This window comes from Echinops telfairi, unplaced genomic scaffold (genome assembly GCF_000313985.2).
Source record: "Echinops telfairi isolate 266 unplaced genomic scaffold, ASM31398v2 ScPeMD7_7475;HRSCAF=8513, whole genome shotgun sequence".
NCBI lineage: Eukaryota > Metazoa > Chordata > Mammalia > Afrosoricida > Tenrecidae > Echinops > Echinops telfairi.
In genome coordinates, this window is record NW_022111379.1 from 27,607,861 (window position 1) to 27,620,855 (window position 12,995).

General features: G+C 40.1%; 1 protein-coding gene across 1 annotated transcript in view; it reads right to left on the reverse strand.

Moving 5' to 3' along the window:
- The window catches only part of FAM189A1 (family with sequence similarity 189 member A1), a 166,035-nt gene that overhangs the window by 141,517 nt on the left and 11,523 nt on the right, over positions 1-12,995 (reverse strand). The window contains exon 2 of the mRNA XM_045285786.1: positions 5,132-5,188. The gene's annotated coding sequence lies outside the window, so the exon portion shown is untranslated. The remainder of the gene's footprint in view (positions 1-5,131; positions 5,189-12,995) is intronic.

The window sequence follows — 12,995 nt, forward strand, 5'->3', positions numbered from 1 at the left end:
CAGATCTCCAAGTGCTTCTTCCTAAATTACCTTAGTCTGGGAGCTCTACTGAACCCTGTTCGCAATCACTAAACCTGCTGGTATTTGCAATAGCAGTGGCATAGCTTCCAACAACAACATGCAAGCCATCATAGAATGACACACCAACAGATAAGAGACATATACTGCTACATTTGGAACTCTAGAATTCAGCATTATTTCAAATTACTGGAGAAAAGTTTAGCTGATTAAGATTAGTAGAAGGCCAATGCCTATTGGAAACATCTTGCCAGAAGACCCAGGTTCTATATGCATAAATAAGATACAGTCCAGGAGTGGAGAACAGAAAATTGCACCATATAACTCCCACCAAACCACCTTTCCCTGCATGGGTCTGGTATGAAGGGAGGGGGAAATACTGATAAGATTCACCTGTAAGTAATTGTGAACGAGATTCCTTGCAATCTGTCCTGCTGAGTACAAAACAAGACCACTGAGAATCAGGTTGTGTGAGCTTATCACAGGCAAAGTCCGAAGTGGACTGTGTACTCTGGCCCCAGCATCTGGTTTACCCATGCCTGACCTGACTGTGGACTGAACTGCACAATCACCACGTGAGACATTTCCTGTGAGTCCTGTGAGCTACTGCAGCAATTTGCAGAACCCAGAGGTTGGAAGGAGATGGAGCAGACTATCATTTTGCAAGAGTTGGACTACTGGGACTTTTTCAATATCCAACTTCTTTGGATATGTTTGAAATTAATTTTTCTAAAAGAAATTATGGTCACATTTACTCTGCTGCAGGATAGACCTGCCTCCAGAACATACCTGTTCAGACAGGAACTACATTTCCTAGTCTCCATTGCAATTGGCAGGGCCATGTGACAAATTCCAGTGGTTTTACCACCGGCAATGAGGTCCAGAAATGAATCAGGTGTTTCTCTGTGATGCAGAGCATTCCCAAGGTCTAGCAACTAGTGGAACCACAGGATGGAAAGAACCATTTCTCTTTATCACTGCATATAGAAGGCATCCCACTGCCTTATTGCGCATCAGTAAGAAGCAAATTTCCCTTGTGCTGTAACACTAGAATTTGGGGGGTTGTTGTAAAAGTTAGCATTACTAATGCATGTACTTCCTTAAGTAAGATGAATTCAAAAGTCAAGCTAGAAAAATCCCCTCTTCTCTGCCTAGAGTTTAGAAAAAATCAAACAAGCAGGATTGCAAATCTTTTTAGGAGGCAGGTTCATCTTTCTCATGTGGAATGGCTGGTGGGCTTGAACCACTGACCTATAGTCAGCAGCCCAGTGAGGAGCCTACAGAAATAAATTAATGAGTAGTGAATCATGGTCTCCTCACCAAAGAGCAGCTGGTTGCACACTGATGAGCAGAAATTGGTCAGTGAACACTAAGATGGTCTATTCTAGCTGCTTTGGTTGATGTCTCTCATTTTAGGATGAGACCCTGAGACCTTACCCAACTCCTCTGGCTTCCCAGAGGCATGGGCAAGCTACATCTATAGGAGTCTTAATTCCTAATCAGTTGTGTGAAAGTCATGTCCATCCTGGGTGATCCAAGGCAGAGAGACCTGTGAGAAGCTGTTCTGGAGCTAGGGGTGTGATAACCTGAAGTTGTGACTGGAAGACAAGTGCCAACCTTGTTTTTTATCCACACACCAACCTGAAGGAGGATGTAGACATCCTCACTGTCAGGTGACCAGCATTAGTGTATACCGACTACAACACAAAGACAGGTGAGGACAAATGAGGCACTCTCCATGTCCCTCAGGGGAACGCAAAAGCCATCCCTCAGCTCATCCAAGTAATCTCAGACCCTAGACTGTGCATAATCACCAATGTACCACTCTGCACATATATATACATATACATATATATATGGCTCAGTGGTAAAACAATCACTTTTCAAGCAGGTAACTTCAGTTCAATTCCTGGCTAATATACCTCATGCAAAGCTGAAATTAATTAGGTTAACCAAACACTATGATACATATACAAGGGGGTACACCCCCCCAAAAAAAATCCAGAAAAAAGCTGGGCGGAGCTTTTGTAGTAGGCATTTTCCCCACCAGGGTAGCATCCAGCAACTTGCTCTGAGTTAGTGAACCCAGTGGCATTGCATGGGAATTTTCTCTCTGGTCACAGTGACTTTTTTTTTCTTCCGTAAAAGCAGTTTTGTTCAATCTCTTTTTTGTGATGGCTGATTTAAGAAGACAGTGTGTGGCCGTGAAATTTTGTTTCCCACTTGGGGAAAATACCGCAGATACTGTTGTAATGTTGAACACAGCTTGCACGGACAGCACTATGGGAAAAACTGAAGTGTATGAATGGTTTTCTCGTTACCAAAAAGGTGAAATGTTGCTTGATGACAAACCTCATTCTAGATGTGAGTCAAATTCCTGAATGGATGAAAATGTCATTTGTAGTGCATTTGGAGCTTATTCCACCAGGTCAGACTGTTAATCAAGCTTTCTCTGAAAAGTAGCTAACAATGCGTGACAAAAAAAGGCCTGATTTGTGGCAGATGACCACAGATTTGTCACCATGACAGTGCACCTGTTCACACAGCCATTTCAGTGCACAAGTTCTTGGTTAAAAAAACAGCACTTCTCTCTTGCCCCGTGCACCTTACTTACCAGACCTTGCTCTTTCTTTGCGACTTCTTTTTGTTTCCACAAATGAGAAAGGACATGAAAGGAAAGCAATTTAACTACATAGAAGAGATGAAGAAAAAAATGAGGGAGATGTTGTCAGCCATCCAAACAGATGAGTGTGAAAAATGTTTCCAAGAATGGAAAATATCAATACATAGCTTTGAAAAAAAATATGTTTTTTGGGGGGTACCCCCCTTGTAGATAAGATTTAAGTGCTCTTTGAACAATTAACAAGTCACAAAATATGCCTGAGACCCCATTATATTTCCTGCCAGACTTTTCTTTTGCAGAAGTTTTTCAGCTCTATATCTTGAGCTGGTTCCAGTCAGACCCAGGAGCATGCCCCAAGGAAGTGGTCCTGGCCTCCAACTGATTCTGGAATATTCATATTCATATCAAGGAACCAAAATTTGTGCTACAAACTACATTTGTGCTACATGGACTCATGTCAGAAGCAGGGAGTTAGTTCACTGGTCACTTCTGAAACTGTAACTTTGCCTCTCCCATGAATAATGGATAGCATCTCCCCAAGGTCCTGCAGATGGGTACTTCCTTTTTCTTCAGACTTAAAAACAGACCAACCCCTTTGTTTGGAGAGACTGATTTGAAAGTGATCAATTGCCCTGTCTCCTTAGTTGATAAAAACTTTGCTACTCTTGTCTATCTGCTTCTGAGTTATTCTTTTCCTGATGCCAGGTGGCAGACCCATTGAGTTCTATAAAACTGACATGATGAGTCTGGGGAGGCTTGTGTGTTGGCATGTTTCAGCTGTGCTTCCAATTAAGATGGACCAGGAGGAAAGGCCTGGTGATCTACCACTGACTGTCCATTGAAAACATAACTCTGACCAGCACAACACTGATCAGCAATTAATCACAGAGATGGTACAAGACTGGGCAGAGTGTACCGGTCTGTTGTGCATGGGGTTGTAATGAGTTAGGGGCCAATTGTGGCTAATAGTAACTTGATGGACTAATGGGATTTGCTTTAAAATTACCAAGCAAAGGGCTGAGGTAGGGCAAGGTGAAATAAATAGAGTATGGATGAACCAAAATTGGCCAAATATTGTACTTATTGAAACTGGATGAGGGATAAACAGGGGTCACTTTATTTTCTGTGTGTATTTGAAAATTTATAAGTTTAAGAAATGTTTTAAATGGACGGGGAAACAGGAGACAACTAAATATACTTCTCCTCCCATTCTTGTTATGTTCAGGATACCATGGAGACACAAGAGAGTTGCTTACCACAGATAGATTGCTTTTTCTCTGTTTTCATTAATATTTACAATATGTCATTAATTTCAAGACTGATCACTTAATAGTTTTAAAATTAATTTAACAAATAAAAGGGAAAGCCATTTTGTCTTTTTCATTACTCCTTGAAGCCCAGAAGACCTCTCCTAGTCCTGACATGGACACATAAATAAATGCATACACTAAGAAGAACATACATAAAAATCAACAGAAACAAACCTGCCAGTTTTTTAATAGAACAACAATGATTCCTCTTTGCACCTCCCATGCTGACTTTTCCTCTTCAGATCCCAAAATCCAAACGTACTGCAGTTGAGTTATTCCAACTCATAGTAACCCTATAGGGCAGGATAAAACTGCCCCTGTGGGTTTCCAAGACTGTACCTTTTTACAGGAGTCTCCTGTGGAGTGACTGGTGGTTTTGAACTTCTGATGTTTCAGTTAGCAGCCCAACCTCTAACCATTATGCCACCAAGGTGCTCTTCCTCCTCAGAAGAGCAGCACAGAAATTTCAGAAACCACCCAAGTGCATTCCTCATTCTCCAATTAAATATTTCTGTTTTATCCTCACAAACATTTGCAGTTTCCAATACATACAAATACCATTTCTTGTTTGATTATGCATTATTCATTTGGTGGTTTTTGTTATGTGTAATTGAGTGACAGTGATTATCTTCTTCAAGTTGTGCTAGCATTTTACTATCCTTTTCCAAATTACTCCAACTCCAATACCATTAACTCAATGTTCCCTAAGCATACCTCCTATTCTTAGTTACCACTAACAATATTTGATTTCTATATATGTGCTTACTTTATGTAGGTGAGATTGTACAGTATGTCTTTTTGCCACTGACTTATTTTACTCAGCAAAACTTTTCTAAGGTTTACTCCAATTGCAGCATACATACACATATATTTTAATGTCTAGGACAAAGCTTGTGTTTACATCCTAAAGTGTATTTGCTTGTGGCATTTGCTTTTGGGAGAGCAAGTAAAACAAAGAGGATGACATCTAGACTTCTAAGAAATATATTTGAGGCATATTTGCAAAAGGGAATTTATCATACATGCAATGGATTGTTTTAGTAGTCTGTTGGATTCATTTTTATCTTCAAGGACTTCCCCCAAAGAACTCAGCTTCGCTTTTCCTTTGCCTCTTTGTGACTCATACTTCTTCAGTAATAGCTCTTTGTAGACTACATTCTGCAGACACTGTGTGACTTACCACAAGGGACAGAGGCCTTTTCCAGGAGACCACTCCAATGAGACCAGACAGCAGCACCTAGAAGGGCAAAAGTTAAAGAATTAAGATGCATCAGGAATTTTTAATAAGCAATCTAAACAAAACTCATTTTTTTAACCCAAGGAAGGCCAACAAAATGCAGCACAAATTATGAGCATAGGTACTATATATAGTACAGTGAATTATGTAATATGACTCTTCCAGCCATGGTCTTTGTAACTTCCACCAAACGTCTTTTTTTCTGATGAATCTGGGTAAGAAAAGTTGGAGGAAGACACTGATAGAATTATATGATTCCATTGTGAGTGATTGTTCCAAAAGTTGACTCCAACTCCAGGCCATCCTATAACACTGGGTAGAACTGCCCCAGTGAGTTTCCAAGACTGTAGCTCTTTATGGGAGTAGAAAGTCTCATCTTTCTCCCTCCTTCAGCCCTGCAGTTAGCAGCCCAATGTGTAATCACTACACCACCTGGGATCATCTTAGCAAGGTTTAATTCTGATTGTAAAAACTTGGAACTGGTTGGCATTGGTTACTTTTACCATCCTGCTGGGTATAAAAGGAGCTACCTGAGAAGCAAGGAGGGGAGAATTCCCTACCATGAAAAGAAAAGAGCTAGGAGTAGATTGTATCCTTTGGACCCCAAGACAGTGGGGCTGTCAGGGTAAAACCAAAAGCCAGAGCACAAGACGTACGTAGCAGGGGCTTCGTATTTCACAGAGTGAGCAAAGCTAAGTGCCTTCAGGCCAGAGTTTGTCAGCCATGTATGATACCCCCAGGAAGTTGGTTTGCTGACTCCTGGAGACAGAGGGGAGAACCCTCAGGTTAAGGTGTTCTGTGCCCTTTGGGTATTTATTAGTAGTGTTAAAAGCTTTGTAACATTGTCTGAGCAGGGCAGAGGCCAAGGAGCTGAGAAGCTGTGACTGAGAAGTCAATGGCCAGAGAGGCCAGTCAGTGGGCATAATAGAATTTACTGGAAGGCCTGTGCCCTGAGCATTTCTGATCCTGAATTTCAGCACATTAACTTATCTAATAAACCCTAAAATCATGAATACAATCTGTGTGTTCTGTGTGGCCCTTGCAATGAACCTAGTTAAGAAGTAGAGAATGCTGTGGGAGGGATGGATGCTGTCAAAATTGGTAATGAAAGTTGGAGGGTGGAATCGTGTCTACACTCAGCCTTATAGGAATTAGCCTTGGGCTCCCACTGATGGCAACTTTTCCCCCCTTGTGAAGTCATAAGAGGTTTCACGTTGTTCCCCACATGTTGTTACAGTATGTTTATAATTTCCATTCCAATGCTCCTGGCCACTAAAAGGTGCACCCAGTCATTTACTTAGCCTTGAATTATGCTGGTCCAGAAAGTCTGAGTTTTCTGAAAGCTGCTTTCTCCACTTTGGTCTTGTAAGTTATTTGGCAATACTACTTCAATATCTGACAATGTTTTGATGCTATCCATATTATCCACTAGCTAATTCCTCAAAAGGAGACAGACCTTCTTTGGTCTGTTCTTAGTTTCAAAGCTCTGATAAAGGCTGTTTGGTGACCCTGCTGGCATTTGAAATACCAGTTGCATAGCTTTCAGCATCACAGCAACACAAAAGCCCCACAGTACGACAAACTGCCAGATTTAAGTGATGGGAAGGCCCTCAAAAGATGGATTAACACAGTGGCTGTAACAATGGGCTCAAACATAAGAACATAAGAACAATTGTGACTATGGTACAGGACGGGGGTGTGGTGTGGTGTTTTGTTCTGTTGTCCTGTTGTTCTGTTGTCCACAGGGTTGCTATTAGTTGGAACAGTCGATGGCACCCAATAATAACTTCAATATCACACACACACACACCACAAAATGTGGACCCTAGGTCTGTCTTTACCAGTGACTCTTGATGGGCTTAAATCTCCAACTTTTTGGTTAGCAACTGAGCTCATTATCCATTTGCATCACATCACAGCAAGGATTTAAAGCATCCTTTTGAAAAAAAGCAAAACTCTTCTCACTCTAATGTTAACCAGCTCTTTGCCCCTCTGCTCTGGGTGCTGCGGACCTGTCAGATCCATCCAGACCCACAGGATCAATGGTTGGCTGGCCCTCAACTGCATATTGCTCATCCTCTCACCACGCAAGTTTGTGACCCCTGTTCATCTGTCATTGATGCGACTCCCTAAGTTTGTACAGACCAACCCTTTCCCAGGTTATCTTGCCCTATCTGGCCTTTCTCTTTCAGCAGTCTCCTCGTTCCTGGCTCTCCTCTATTAGCTGTATTACATGAATATTCATAAGTTTTCTTTTTCTTAGAAGAAATCACCTTCAGCCTTTTGTTGACTTTTTCCTAGGCTGCCTCCCAAGTTCATACTCCTGCTATTAGGGCTTGGCTGGCTGTAACCCAGATCAATTCTTAGGCATTCCCAGTCTCCTTGGGTGTAGGAAGATCAATAAAACTATGGAAACACATTCACTAACCCCCCAACCACTGTAACCCAACGTTGACCTTTCAAAGACTGAAAGGCTGTAAGTCCAGTCATCACTCTGCCAGTTGATGACTTACCAGTCTTTCCGTTTGAAGCATCTCATTTATAGACTTTTGGGGACAGTTCTCCCTCGCCCTTTACTCACTTGTTTTCATGCTCCCTAGGCATTTTCCACCCTCTAATCCTTTTTTCACCCGTTTCTCAAGATCCCCTCTTCAGCCTTTTAGATAAAAGGCTCCATTGTTCCATTGTAGTTCCAGTTCTGATTGGGGCTTCTCTAACACCCACGTAATAGCTGTTACCCTCAGTGAGTTCCAGTCCAGCTGTTCCCTTACAACTGAGTCTCATTTTTACCAGGCACTGCTTTGGTGTCCTCTACAGCTTAGCACTGCCCCCACACTCCCATCTCATAAGGATGAGGTTCTGATTTTCCAACATACCCTACTAAATGATTTTTCCACCACTCTCCTGGCACCCAGGCTACTCTGGGCACGTTGAGTCAAATGAACTGCAATCAAATCACATGCGACAAGCAGGTTCCATACTTTCTAGACTGTCTCTATCCACACTCACCTCCTAGATAAGCACCTTTTTGAGAAATTCTATTACCCTAGTCGTTCTGGCTTCATGGCTAGGCTCCTACTTCTTTCTCGTCCCTTAGGCTTTAACTCTGGCATTGTTAGGTAGCCAGAACAGGGACCGGGGTGTCTACTGGGCATGCTACAAATTCAGGCTCCCAGCCAGGATGGGGTTGTACACCTACGTGGGTGGTACACCTGGGTGGGCCCCAATCTAGGGCAGGTGGGCTTAATTCAGCTAATGGGGTCAACCAGCACTGGCTACCATGCCTCCTGGCGGAAGGCCCTAGAAAAGGCAGGACTTTCCAGACCACGTCCTCTTTTTCCAGCTGCTCCTCCGTGGTCCTGCGGCTGGTCTCTCTCTCTGGCTTGTGTTCAGTTACCATGACGCCTGAAACAGCGTCTATCCTTTATAAAAAACCCACTTGGATCACAAACTAGGCTTTGGCGTGAATTCTTTCTCATTCGAAGTCAAGGACCCAGGTTTTTCTCACCGGAGGAATCTAAGAGCATCTCTCTGATAAACTAATTCCAAAAAGTGTCCTCCGTTTTACAGCACACCAACATCAGTCTCAATCAGACCAGACCTAAATAAAGGTTGTGAATGATCACCTTCTAAAATATTCAATTAATGGTATATAGAGTCTCTTACTTTTCATTTTTACCAGTGGAAATTTTACCCATTCTGATACATAGTTCAATATCAGCATTCATAGAAAGGCTTAGGAATTCAAGAATAAAAGGGCTCCCCTTAAAATCACAAGCTACTACCTGACCTCTGAAAGTATGTTTAAGCAATGAACAACAGGAGAGAGGGGAAATATGGTCACCAGGTAATAAGCATGGCAAGATCTCTTTCACAAACAGAAGCCACTCTGTACACTCCCCTTCCCCTGTTCAAAGTGACCTTTTTCTTCCCCTAGTTCCATCCACTAAGCCAAATCACTTGCCATGCTGGCCTGTGGGGCTCCTGAATGGATAGAAAACCATTTGGGCAGCTTAGTGCTTAGTTGTACTATGATTGTTGAACTGTTAGTAGGCAGACAATCATAGTCTTGATACATCAATGCCCTATATTCTGTATTAAGATTTTTTTTTTTCTGGAAAACCTGTGACTGATATTCTTAGTGTATATTATTGTAAATTTCCCTGACAACCAACTCTCATTGTTTGTATAAATAGCATCCAGCCATGAAAGGGTATATTGTGCCTACATTGGCACAAGTGCCTTTCTCAACCATTCTTTAAAAAATTAGTACTAAGGGCTAATCAAAGACAATATTAACAAAAAATCTTTATGCCCAGGAGAATGATTGACAAGACTCTACCATGAATTAACGAGATTTTGAAAGGGAGCCAAATGCAGATTAAAAAAAAAAAAATCCAGGAATGGGTTTTGGGCTTGCACTAAATTCTAGGTTCAATTTAAGAACAATTAGTTCTTAAAACATGGCCCTGCTCGATACTCACTCTCAGGAAGGGGACACAGAAGATATGGGTGCTATAGCAAAGTGTGGTGAAGAAATTAGATGGTGCCTGACTATCAGAATAATGCCTGAGGTCTTAAAAGCTTGCTTCCAAATAAGCAGCCATCTAAATGTGATGTCAACAGAGACCACATGGAAGAAGGACACCAACAACAGTGACCAAAGTGTTGTAAATCATATAATCTGAAGCCAAAGGAGGGAATAGTGAGAATCTAGTTTTCAGAAGGCTATAGATGACAGTGGGAGCCCAAGATACATTTATGAGAACTACATAGGAAATAAGCCTCTGGTGATTTCCCTCTATCCATAATAGAGAGATGGGAAGAAATTAGTTGCCAAATAGAGTGCACTGGAGAGATTAATATAGAAGATCTAAATAATAAGCCTTGCCAAGTGAGTCTCCCTATGATGCACATTAGGACTGATCTGGTTTTCAACATTTTCTGTATTTTTGTTTGTTCCTATTGGTGTTTATCAGATGTGTTTTGTCATTGGGGGTGACTCTTGAATTATTGTTATGTTTTTGATTTTTAGTATGTGAAACCCAGGATTTATGAACCTATAGGGGCATCAAGTAGAATAATGGTTTTTTGGGGGGCGGGGGTACAGTGTGGATGGGCATATAAAAGGGAGCTGATGTCAAGAAGGAAAAGAAGGTTTTGAAACTGTGGTAGCAATTGTACAATACTTCTTGACGTGATTGAACTATGGAATGATACAGTTCTATGATATAAAACTATGGAATGATATAGATTGAGGGATGCAAAGATTGAACTATGGAATAATATCTGTATCAACTCCCAATAAAATGTTTTTGAAAAATACAAGACTAGCATTACAAAAATCATTACTGAGATCACTATGAGTAAAGAATCAACAACAGCAGCAGACAAACCTAAGAGCAATGTACAGAACAAAACCACACAAAACCAATACATTGAAAGCAGTACTCATAACAACAAAGGAGGAACAAAGATACCAATACACATGCATGCGTGCACACACGCGCGCACACACACACACACAGAAAGAATAGAAAACAAATACAGCAAAATAACAGCAATTAACCTGCATACAACAATAACGATGCTGAATGTCAATGGATTAAATGTATTAATCAAGAAACAAGGAGTATCAGACTGGATTAGAAAACAGAATCTATTTATAACATCAAAGATAAAGACACAAAAATCAAAGAATAGAGAAAAATTTACCAAGCCAATATCAAAATTAAAAGGCAAGAGGGGAATATTAATCCATGATTAATAGATTTCAAGACAAATAACAAGAGCCATGATAATACAGATAAATAGTGATAAACTAGAATGGATACTACATATTGATTAAAGGAACAAGAGAAGAAAAAGATATAACCATAATAAACATACATCCCAAATTAAAGATCCTCAAAATATATCAGTCAAATCTTCACAGGGTTAAAGAAAAAGACAGCTTGACAATATTAAGAGACCAATATCCTTAATTTATAGATACAAAATTAACAATAAAATTCTGGCCAATAGAATCTAAATATATCAAACTAATAAACATATCAAAATAATTTACCAAGGTAATTCATCATGAACAAGTGGGATTTATACCAGGGATACAAGGATGGTTCAACATTAGAAAAATAATCAATGTAATCCACTATATGAACAAGACAAAAATAAAAACCATATGAGTATATCAAAAGCTGTAGGAAATGCATTTAACAATATCCAACACCTATTTCTGATAAAACACTCTCAACAAAATTGGACTAAAAGGGAAATTTCTCAATATAATAAAGGCCATACATGTAAAACCAAAATCCATAGCACACTCAATGGGGAAAAAAGTGAAAGTATTTCTCCTATAAATAGGAAGCAGACAAAGATGTTCCCTATCATCCATTCTTTATTCCACATTCTGCTGTAAGTCTTAGGCAGAACCACTAAATAAAAATAATAAATAAAATCAAAGGAATGCAAGTGGGTAATAAAGAAATGAAACTTGATATTTGAAGATGATATGATTTATATATAGAAACCTCCAAGAATCCACAAAAAGCTAGCTGGAGACAAGTGAGAGATCTGGTCAAGTAGCAAGATACACTATTAACAAACAGAAATCAATTGGATTCCTGTATAACATTGAAGAGAGCACTGAAAAAGAAATCAAGAAACAATACCATTTTCAATAGCCAGACAAAATATTAAATACTTATGTGCTTTGCACAATTGATGTATGTATGGATTGTGATGAGTAGTATGAGCCCCTAATAAAACAATTTAATAAATAAATACTTAAGAATAAACCTAACCAAAGAAACAATAGACCTGTACAAAGAAAGCTACAGATCATTATTACAAGAAACAAACAAACAAAAAGCTATTAAAATAGAAGAATTTTTATGAATAGGAAGACTTAATATTGTGAAAATGTCAACACTATCGGACAAAAACAAATTCATCACCATTGAGTTGAAGACAACTCTTAGCGACCCTATAGGACAGGACAGAGCTGCCCCTGTGAGCTTCCAAGACTGTAACTGCTGGAGAAGTAGAAAGCCCCATTTTTCTCCTGAGGAGTGGCTGGTGGTTCTAGCTGCTAGCCTGGCAGATCACAGCCCAATGCATACCCACTAAACCATCAGTGCTAAGCAATCCAAATCCAAAATCTATTCTTTAAAGAAATTTTAAATCTAACTACAAACTTCATACAGAGAGGGAAGAGACCTAGGATAAGCAAAGAATTCCTGAAAAAGAAGAGCAAGTACGAGGCTTCAAACTACCTGACCCCTCAAAACCTATGCAGCCACAGTGTAGTCAAAATAGCCTGGTACAGGTACAACGACAGAGCTATCATTGTAGATCAGTGGAACAGAAGAGAAGACACAGAAACAAACGCATCCATTCACAGGCAACAGAGTTTCAACAAAGGGCAAAAGAATATTGAAGGAAAAAGAAAGCCTCTTCAATCAACAGTGCTGGAAAAATCGGAACTTCATCTGCAGATACCTTACCCATACCTCACCCCGTGCACAAAAGTGAACACAAGGTGGATTACATACCTAAATGCAAATCCCAGAGCTATAAAGATCATCAGTCAGAAAACTGGGACACATAATGCTCACTGTAATAAAGGAAGCATACACAGTAGAATACACACTGATGCCTGGAGCCCACGGAAGATAGAACATGTATGCACAGAGAAATATCCATCCGAGAAGTAAGAGGACCTCACAAAATGGGAAAAATCTTTATGGACACACAATGGACAAGGGACTAATTATTAAAATCTATAGAATTATATCTCAGTAAG